The sequence below is a fragment of the Copadichromis virginalis genome, linkage group LG6, assembly GCF_057382275.1.
Source record: "Copadichromis virginalis isolate Kocher_CV1m ecotype Utaka linkage group LG6, C_Virginalis_male_GT1.1, whole genome shotgun sequence".
Lineage (NCBI taxonomy): Eukaryota > Metazoa > Chordata > Actinopteri > Cichliformes > Cichlidae > Copadichromis > Copadichromis virginalis.
Window position 1 is genome coordinate 4,427,290 of NC_140623.1, and position 10,377 is coordinate 4,437,666.

At 41.4% G+C, this 10,377-nt stretch overlaps 1 pseudogene; it reads right to left on the reverse strand.

The window, feature by feature from the left end:
* Positions 1-3,310: 3,310 nt before the first annotated feature.
* On the reverse strand, positions 3,311-4,278 carry LOC146707007 (E3 SUMO-protein ligase ZBED1-like; annotated as a pseudogene).
* Between the last annotated feature and the right edge of the window lie 6,099 nt (positions 4,279-10,377).

Consider the following 10,377-nt stretch of genomic DNA (forward strand, 5'->3'; position numbering starts at 1 on the left):
CTAAATAACCAGGGCTGCACATAAGTGGTCCGCAGGTGCGCATTCGCTGTCAAAATAAAAAACACGCACAAGGGTTAGGGTTAAATTTAAAAACTGTACTTTTGAGTTAAAATATATATTTATAATTTTAATAAATGACAAATTAAAAATGCTTGAACATTTTTTTGTATCGAAAAAATATCGAACCGTGACACCAAAGTATCGAACCGAACCGAACCGTGAATTTTGTGTATCGTTGCACCCCTAACTTTTAGGGGAAATTCTAAGAAAACGTCATGACTCTGAGAATTTTCTTAGAATTTGGCCACTAGGAGCCACTTTTTGCACAAAGATTCTTTAGGGATACGGGCCCTGATGTCTCAACAGGACCTGGAAAAACTAGTCCATGCATTCATTTTTAGTAGGCTTGATTACTGTAACAGCATCTTTACAGGTCTACCTAAAAAATCAGTCAGACAACTACAGCTCATTCAGAACTCTGCTGCTCGAGTCCTCACTAAGACCAAAAAAGTGGACCACATCAGTCCAGCTCTGAGGTCTTTACACTGGCTGCCTGTCCGTCAGAGGATAGACTTTAAAGTCCTGATGCTGGTCTATAAAGCTCTGAATGGTTTAGGACCAAAATACATCAGTGACCTGCTGACCCAGTATGAACCTTCCAGATCCCTCAGGTCATCTGGATCCGGTCTTTTATCAGTTCCCAGAGTCAGAACCAGACACGGAGAAGCTGCATTCAGCTTTTATGCTCCTTATATCTGGAACAAACTCCCAGAAAGCCTCAGATCAGCTGAAACACTCAGTTTATTTAAATCCAGGTTGAAGACTCACCTATTCTCAGCTGCATTTGAATAAAGCACCAAATCCACACTTTTAAGCTTAAATTTCAAAACTTACACTAACTACTGATCTTATCTATTTCTGATTTTATCTGTTTTGGTTTTATATACTGTTTTGTTTGTTTGTTAAGCTTAAATTTCAAAACTTACATTAACTACTGATTTTATCTACTGTTCTGATTTTATCTGTTTTGATTTTATATACTGTTTTGTTTGTTTGTTTGTTTGTTTGTTTGTTTGTTAAGTGGGTTTAGAGCTCTGGGTAGCTCCCCAGCTGGGTCTAGACTGGGTCTAGAGAGTATTTTAAATTCAGGGAATTTAAAATAGAAAGTAGCTCGTCCACAGAAGGACTGGTAGCTCCCCTTACGATAAGGGTTCAGATCACGCGAACAGGTGTGAAATGTGTGTGTTTAGTTAGTTTGTTTGCTTGTTTTAATCAATTTTAAATCATGCTTTTTATTTGTTTATGTTTCTAATGTCTCTGTAAAGCACTTTGAATCACCTTGTTGTTGAATTGTGCTATACAAATAAATTTGCCTTGCCTTGCCTTGCCTATGTTAAGAAAAATGACGTATTAACTACTACAAAACTCTGACCTTTGTGGGAATGCTTGGAGCAGACTAACCTGTGAGCTGGAGTGTTCTGGGACGTTATATTTGGTATATCCAGACCATCCGTCGGCTCTTACTTCGGAAACATGGCTTAAAAAATTTCTCTTCAACGACGTAATCCGATTAAAAAAAAAAAAAGATCTCTTTACCCGTCGGCTTCCCATGGCTGTCATGCGACCGGCTATTGAAGTTAATAATACAACAGCTTCTTGCCATTTTTTGGGTTTATTTTTATCGCTGTGTAACTGAGTTCAATTGAAAGCCTGCGTGCGCTAGTACCTCTTGCCACAAGTTCCCAGAATCCTTTGCGGTTTTACACCTGAATGACGTCACATTGTCAATCTTTATCCTGGTGGGCCGGTCTCTAGTCAAAATGCCCGGGCCGATTTTTTGTCCCAGTCCAGCCTTGGTGGCATCTTGGCAGCTGCACGCTTGACTTTTCTCAGTTCATGGGCAGTTATTTTGCGCCTTGGTTTTTCCACACGCTTCTTGCGACCCTGTTGACTATTTTGAATGAAACGCTTGATTGTTCGATGATCACGCTTCAGAAGCTTTGTAATTTTGAGACTGCTGCATCCCTCTGCAAGATATCTCACTATTTTTGACTTTTCTGAGCCTGTCAAGTCCTTCTTTTGACCCATTTTGCCAAAGGAAAGGACGTTGCCTAATAATTATGCACACCTGATATAGGGTGTTGATGTCATTAGACCACACCCCTTCTCATTACAGAGATGCACATCACCTAATATGCTTAATTGGTAGTAGGCTTTCGAGCCTATACAGCTTGGAGTAAGACAACATGCATGAAGATGGTGATGTGGACAAAATACTCATTTGCCTAATAATTCTGCACTCCCTGTATAGTCCCAATCTACTCAAGATTCTTGTTCATAGCCAGGAAAGTTAGCTTTTCTACATGTTATGCAGAAAGGCTTGCTATCTTTTGAGAGCAGATGTTCCCTGCTGCAAAGAAGACTGATGGGGTGGAGGTTGCAGGAATGCACAGAAAAGATCTAGCTAGCTTTGATAGTGTGAGGAAATGTCCCTCATTTTTGCTCAACCATTTAAGAGGATCATCCTTTTTAGAGACTGTGGCCTTTTTAAAGTACTTCACTTCTCACAACTTGGACATCTCGGTCCTCTTTAGATGCTTCTTCCATTTTCACCCTGACTGTGTCAAACTCAAGGAGGGTGTCCAGAGCAGTCTTTTCAATTATACCTGAACCATTGGCTGTCTGCAGTTTTGCATGCTCATGTGTCCCAGCATTTGCTTTTTTGACAGCAAGCACTTCAACACTCTGATGCCATCTTCAGGAGCTAAAACCTTCTGCTTTCTGAATCTGGGGTCCAAGGCAGCTGCGAGAATAATAGGGTTTTCTTTCTCTGCTGAGAAAGTGCAAATACTCCCCTATCTCTGTGTTATCCCTGGTGTACAGCCTGTGTCAGCCCTTTGACCACCTGTGGAAGACCGGAAATGGTTGTGTACTGCTGTCCACTAAGATAAACAGTAGCAGGCTCAAAAGGCACCAACCCTTGCTTCAGTTCTTCAAGGAGCGCCCACTGCTCTGGCTTCAAGTCAAAGTAGTGCTTCCCCCTCAGAGTTACCTCAGGATCTGATCAGTGAGAGGCCAGTGCTGTTTGAGGAGGAGAATGTACTATTGTCATCTTACTGACATTCATTTGCTCCTGTTTCATTTTTAGCCTTGCACTAACCAGCTTGCTAAAATGCTCCACTAGCTGCCTAGCAGCACCTAGTCTTCTGCTGATGGTGGTTTCTTTGAGAGCAGTATTGACTATGACTAGCTAGAGTGAGTGTCCAGCGACCCAGATAGAGGCCAATCCATGTTTTTCTTCAAGCATCTTCTAATCTTCACTCAGGAAATAGCAAGACACACCAAGGTAGGCCTCTGTTGCACGACTGGTCCAGACATCAGCAGTCAGGGTGAAGAAACCTTTGACACCCTGATGGTCTGCTTTACCTAAAGATGTGAGATGATTTGGAACAATAGTAAGCATTAGGGAGACAATTACAGTATATTTTTTCATTATTAATAATGTTTGTCAGTTTATGCATCAAGATTTAAATTTACCAGTTCAATAATTCAGTTACACCAAATACAGTTAAGTAGCTTAAACAATAAACATTCAACATATCAGTAAAACAATCTTTACATGCTTTAACCAAGATTATTTTATTAATATTATTTCATCATGAAATGTATTAAATTGTAATACAAATTGCTATTTTGTGTTTGCGGTGTGAGAGACGGAAGAGACAGACATAGAGAGACAAACCTTCTCAAAGGTTGCATCATATTTCTTTTACATCATTTTGGTGAAGTGGGATCAGCCTGGTAGGTATTTATCATGCTAATCTGGGTTGAACTGCTTGATCATCTCTTTGAATCCCTGATCAATAACTATGAACAGGGGCCTCATGTCCGTCACCAACATGTTCAAGATTGATTCAGTCAGGACATCTGCTTGCGGAGGTGCACATGTTGTTGGCTTGGTGACAAAGTTGTCAATGAAGAAGAATGTCTTTTTTTTAGCAGTACTGTAACATAACATTTACAGCTATCAATATGCGTAAGTAGCTCACTGTTTACACTAATGTTAGAAGCTAACTAGCCAATTAGCTTACCGAAACGACTGTACCACTTCGTTGTCCTTAAATTAGCCACGACATGCTTCCTGTTCAGATGCTCGTGCATCACGGTCGTACTGCCATGGAAGGCAAGTTCCATTTTGCAGATTTTACATCGGAAATTCTTCTCTTTCATTTTCTCAAAATGCTCCCAGACTTCCAAGCTCCATTGCCAGGTAGCCATGCCATCGGAGACTGCTTCTTCTTATTTGGTGTCTAACGACAGCTGACATCCTGCCATCTTCTGTTTCAGTCAGTTATTCCACTCTTAAATCTTACCACATATTCCTGCGTCTTTCAGAATCTTACAAAGCTTCAAACGACGCATCCTCTATTAAGTTAGTCATCGACGATTTTAATAGTTGACGTAATCGTGACTAGTCGACTAATCGTGGCAGCCCTAAACTACACCCACCCCAACATTCAGTCAACTCCCAGACTACATAAGACAATAGACACCCAAGTTGAGTTCATCCTCCACCTCTGCTAGATAACCCCCTCTTGCAGAGTGGACTCCTCAAGTGCAGAGACCATCTGCAAAGGATGGTAACAACCTCCCTGCCAGCTGAAAGGCCTCCAGTTCCACCCACCCACAACCCAGGCGACACACTAACCTCCCGGGCCCAGCCAGAACCCCAGCCCGGAAGTGAAGCACACCCCAGAACACCAAGTGCTAAAGCCTGCCCCAGACCCACACAGGAGCAGTGCCGCTACCAGACCGGTGACCTACGTCTGCCAGACCCCCCCCCCCCACTTACGTTTATCAAACTTAACCTTACTTTGAAAGTAACTAGTTACTAGGGAAAGTAACTTTAGTTTTACTCAGAATTCTGTTGTTAATGTGTTGCTTCCCTAACTGGATACCCAGTAAGATTGCCAGTCTTCTAGCTTGCTTACATGTTAGCACTATCCTGCCACAAGTGCACTGTGCCACCTACAAACAGAAAGGAAAAAATAATTTGCATATTTCACGAGAGAAATCCCACGCCTGGACCGTCGTCGACTGCTGCCATGATTCTAGCCTACGTCACAGCGTCACATGTGCTTTTAACATCCAATACGAAAACTGCAGTCGTGGTGCTTTCGATTGTACTCAGAACTCTGAAATTCTGCCTTCCGAGCGGGAAGATGTAGGTAACTCCAGACTGCATACGAGCTGCATACAGGGCTGGACTGGGACAAAAAATCAGCCCAGGCATTTTGACTAGAGACCGGCCCACCATTATAGGAAAAAACATAAAGCCTTTGAATGAAAACAAACGCTGCACACTGTCTTGTTGGTATACAGGGAGTGCAGAATTATTAGGCAAATGAGTATTTTGTCCACATCATCCTCTTCATGCATGTTGTCTTACTCCAAGCTGTATAGGCTCGAAAGCCTACTACCAATTAAGCATATTAGGTGATGTGCATCTCTGTAATGAGAAGGGGTGTGGTCTAATGACATCAACACCCTATATCAGGTGTGCATAATTATTAGGCAACGTCCTTTCCTTTGGCAAAATGGGTCAAAAGAAGGACTTGACAGGCTCAGAAAAGTCAAAAATAGTGAGATATCTTGCAGAAGGATGCAGCAGTCTCAAAATTGCAAAGCTTCTGAAGCGTGATCATCGAACAATCAAGCGTTTCATTCAAAATAGTCAACAGGGTCGCAAGAAGCGTGTGGAAAAACCAAGGCGCAAAATAACTGCCCATGAACTGAGAAAAGTCAAGCGTGCAGCTGCCAAGATGCCACTTGCCACCAGTTTGGCCATATTTCAGAGCTGCAACATCACTGGAGTGCCCAAAAGCACAAGGTGTGCAATACTCAGAGACATGGCCAAGGTAAGAAAGGCTGAAAGACGACCACCACTGAACAAGACACACAAGCTGAAACGTCAAGACTGGGCCAAGAAATATCTCAAGACTGGTTTTTCTAAGGTTTTATGGACTGATGAAATGAGAGTGACTCTTGATGGGCCAGATGGCTGGATTGGTAAAGGGCAGAGAGCTCCAGTCCGACTCAGACGCCAGCAAGGTGGAGGTGGAGTACTGGTTTGGGCTGGTATCATCAAAGATAAGCTTGTGGGGCCTTTTCGGGTTGAGGTTGTGTCTTTTTCTCATTCCAGCTGAAGTCTGGGACAAACTGCGTTCCTTTTCAGCTCAATACAAAACACGTAACATTTTCTCTGAATACGAGACGATTCCATTTTTTACGTGACGGTTGGCAACTCTACTAGCTAACCTTATGAACGAAATACAGTTCACTATCAGTAACATCATAGCACCCACCCAGCTGTATAGAAACTCCGTCATGCTAGCTAGTAGCAGTACGAGGTATTCTAACTGACTGAAAAAAGTCAGCACAACGAAAATAAACTCCACCTAAACTTGGTTTATATCAGACCCAGATAGACTGCAGGTCATAACTTCTTACTTGTCAGTTCACCTGACACTCGGACCGGCGGCCGCCTCGGGTCTCTCCTCCTCCTGCCTCCCCTTTCCCTCATCCACCTGCTGGCCTCCACCACTTGCTAATGGCCTGTATTGTATAGCGCTTTTACTTAGTCCCTAAGGACTACTTTACACTACATTCAGTCATTCATTCACACACTGGTGATGGCAAGCAACGTTGTAGCCACAGCTGCCCTGGGGTGCACTGACAGAGGCAAGGCTGCCGGACACTGGCACCACCGGGCCCTCTGACCACCACCTGTAGGCAATGGATGAAGTGTCTTGCCCAAGGACACAATGACCGAAACTGTCGGAGCCGGGGCTTGAACCGGCAACCTTCCGATTACAAGATGAACTGCCAACTCTTGTGCTGAATCTGTGGAAGCTACGTGATGCTACCACCAAACAATTGAGTTATTTTTACACATCTGCCAGCATCTGGCCAATCCACCACCTTTCATTGTTTATACCGTTATGGAAAAACAACCCCCCCCAAGACATTGGCACATCAAAACGAAAAATCACCATCGGCCCACCGAGTACAGCTATGGCTGCATATGTGTTTAGTAGTAGTGTAGGAGTAGTGTTTAGTCTTTTTGTAGAGCTAGCAATGCAGCCGTTTTTGAGGGCATTTTCCATATTGGAATCTCGACTTCTCCGATGAGGCTAACCAGAGCACCGTTTACTCGAGTGTGACATTATTCCCAGGTCCATGTTCCGATTTCCGAGGTAAGTCGAACACAACACACAAAGTAACGAATAACGACCCTATCTAAATCCCAGTAATGATTAAAACGTTCCTGATTTTGGCATAATAACTAGTTACCATGCTCGTTACCACAATAATAACATAGTTACCGTAACGCATTACTTAATAACACTGGTCTTCACATATCCAGCGCCAAAACCTGGTGAACAGAACTAAAGATTGTGGGCGTAATTGTCAGCCCAGAAACTTTAAGATTTGTTGAACTCCATCCATCATCACTAACGTTACCTACCATCAGTCTATCCATTACATGTTTCTTTCTGCCTCTCTAATCTCATATGCTTTTCTCCACATCATCTCACACAATTTCCCTCTATTATTTGCCTATTAGGTCACTGTCCATCTGTCCAACCCACATATGATCTTTCTCTCTGTCCATTTGTCTGTCTTTCACATCATTTGTCTATTGCAGCTCATATGAATCTTTCTTTTCTGTCTCTATCCAGCTGTCAATCCCTCTGTTATCTATCTATCTCTGCTTTCTTGAGGCTTTTTAGTCTTTTTCCTGCTCTGAGAAATCACGGCCTTGATCCCTGTAGGGAAATTTGTCCTGATAAAATGTCACTCTCGAACACTCACATGCAAACGTACCCACAAACACTAAAGCGCACACGCACTCTTATACACACAAGTACACACATACACGTATCCAAAAAGCCTGTATTTGTCCTAATAAAACGTCAAGCCGGCAGCAAAATGAACTGTAATGACTTTCAGGCTGTACTAATGGCCAATAAATCCTGGATTAGGACGCTCACACGCACTCCCCCTCTCTCTCACACACATGCACACACACACACACACACACATGCAAACACACCCACACAGGGTCATGTTTCATGGCGTGCTGTGCTGGGTTCATTCAGGAGTCAGATGGGTAAAGTTTTAAGCTGTTTTCAGCTCTTAATGACTGTTGTGCTGACTTTTATAATAACAGCATGGAAAGGAATCAGCAGGAATTAGCATGCTAGGATCATTTAAATCAATGATTCATGATGACTGAGGCTCGAAGCCATACACACTCGCTTTCTCACACACATGCATAGCACACACACACACACACGCATACAGCATTCACATACACAAATGCTTCCATCAGAGAATTTCACTTTATGACAGTTCAGAGTCATTTTCCGGCTAAATGTACAAAATAAAATCCCGGAAGCAGTGTCTCCGTCGTCTTTCATTATCAGCCCAGTGATGGATTCATTTCATTGCTTTATTTTAGACAGAATCAGCAGGATAAGGTGCAAATGAGAGGGGAAATTGTGTATGAGGGATGTTTATGGAGGATTTCTGCAGTATTAGATATGTGGGGGAGAATGATTAGTGAGATGGCGCAGAGAGAGAAAAGGTCATCAGTCATGATACAGCTGTCTTTGACTCAAATGACTTAGAATCAATATTACTAGAACTTTATCTGCTGTAGATACATTGAACTCAAATGAGGCAACATCTTGTTCATTATAAACCATGATGAACCTTTTGCAACCACCGAGATTTTTCTTTTCAGGAATTGACAGTATGTCCCAGCCGATATGTAGTGCTTTAAGTAGGACTAGTTCTTAAAATCCATAGTCTGTGAAGCTTTTGACTTCAAATTTTAAATGTTGGTGAACAGCAACTGCACCTCACAGCTGGACGTATTTGACGACATTAGAACTAAAAGCTCTTTGGAACACTGTCATGCTCTAATAATGTGATTTATCAGGAGCATTTTGCAAATAAAATAAAGCTTGTAATGTAATATTGTACTCTATAAATACATTTTGAATTCATTCAGAAGATTGTAGAATATGATGATTTTTTTATTGTGTTGTTTTAAAATGATAATAACAAAAAAGCAACACAAAGCTTTGCACTTAAGCTTCTTGCACCTACCCCCTTTTCAGCAGATGTTCTGACATGGGATGAAGAAAATATTTCTTGTTCTTCTGACTCTCATTTTTTTCAAAGATTGCTCTTTTTGTTTTTTAATGTGATATCATTTTAAGGAAATTTGACAATTTGATAAAACTAAGATAAAAAGAAAATGCTTCATTTTAATAATGTGAACTATGATATTAAAGAACTGACCTAAAAAAATTGAAAAAGACACCTTTCTATTTTATATTAACAGTTTACTTTGAATAGACGGCTACAACAGGGGGCTTTCAAATTATCCACTAGAATCACCCTCTTACAATCTTTCAGGAAATTTTGAGTTGGAAAGTGTTTTTTTTGTTTTTTGTTTGGTCCGTTTTTTAAACATACAGAGAATTAATAAAATTGTACATTTTTCTTTTAGTGCTACCAGATTAATAGAGGAACATTAAAACAGTAGGGACAGATGACAGATTGAGGAAAAATATTCACAACTGTTGCTAAAAAATACAACAACAGCTGAAACAGAAGATTCTGAATTTTGTTTTATCATGCTGCACTGGTCAGAAAGGTGCTTGTATGCTACTTTGTTGAAACCTCAAAGGACATCCATGGTTTTCCAGTTCCATTTACATCACATTACTTTACAGCCAGTGTTCTATTAGTTGCTGTAACCAAAGCAGCCTCTTTCTGTGCCCTACATAATGGCTGAAATCAGTACACACACATTTTAACGTAAAGGAGGAGATAAAGCACAATTTATTTATTTATTTTTAACTTGTTGAACTATTTAGTTTACATGTAGGACAGTGGATTTGGATAAATCTGCTCTGTCAGTTTATGAATGCTGTTTAGAGCTTGATGCTTTATACAACACTGTAGGGGTTTTCCACTGAATGCAGCAAAGAGAATTCATAACTGAATTGCAGAGGGAGACTTAGACAAAGGGGTATGCAATGATGGCCATGTGGAGGAAACATTTGTGGCAGAGGAGGATACAGAGAGACTGGAGGAGGCGCCTTAAGCTGAGGGAGAGCAGAATGATATTCACTGTCACCCGCTGTGGGAGAAAAATAACATTCGGGATCTCAGAGAGAAAAGGAGAAAGAGAGAAGCTAAGAAAATAACAGGGACCAGAAAAAAAGAGTTCTTGCTACAAGGATTGCAGTTTCTTTGCCCAACATATGAGTTTAAGTTCCAATTATTAATTTATCTTGT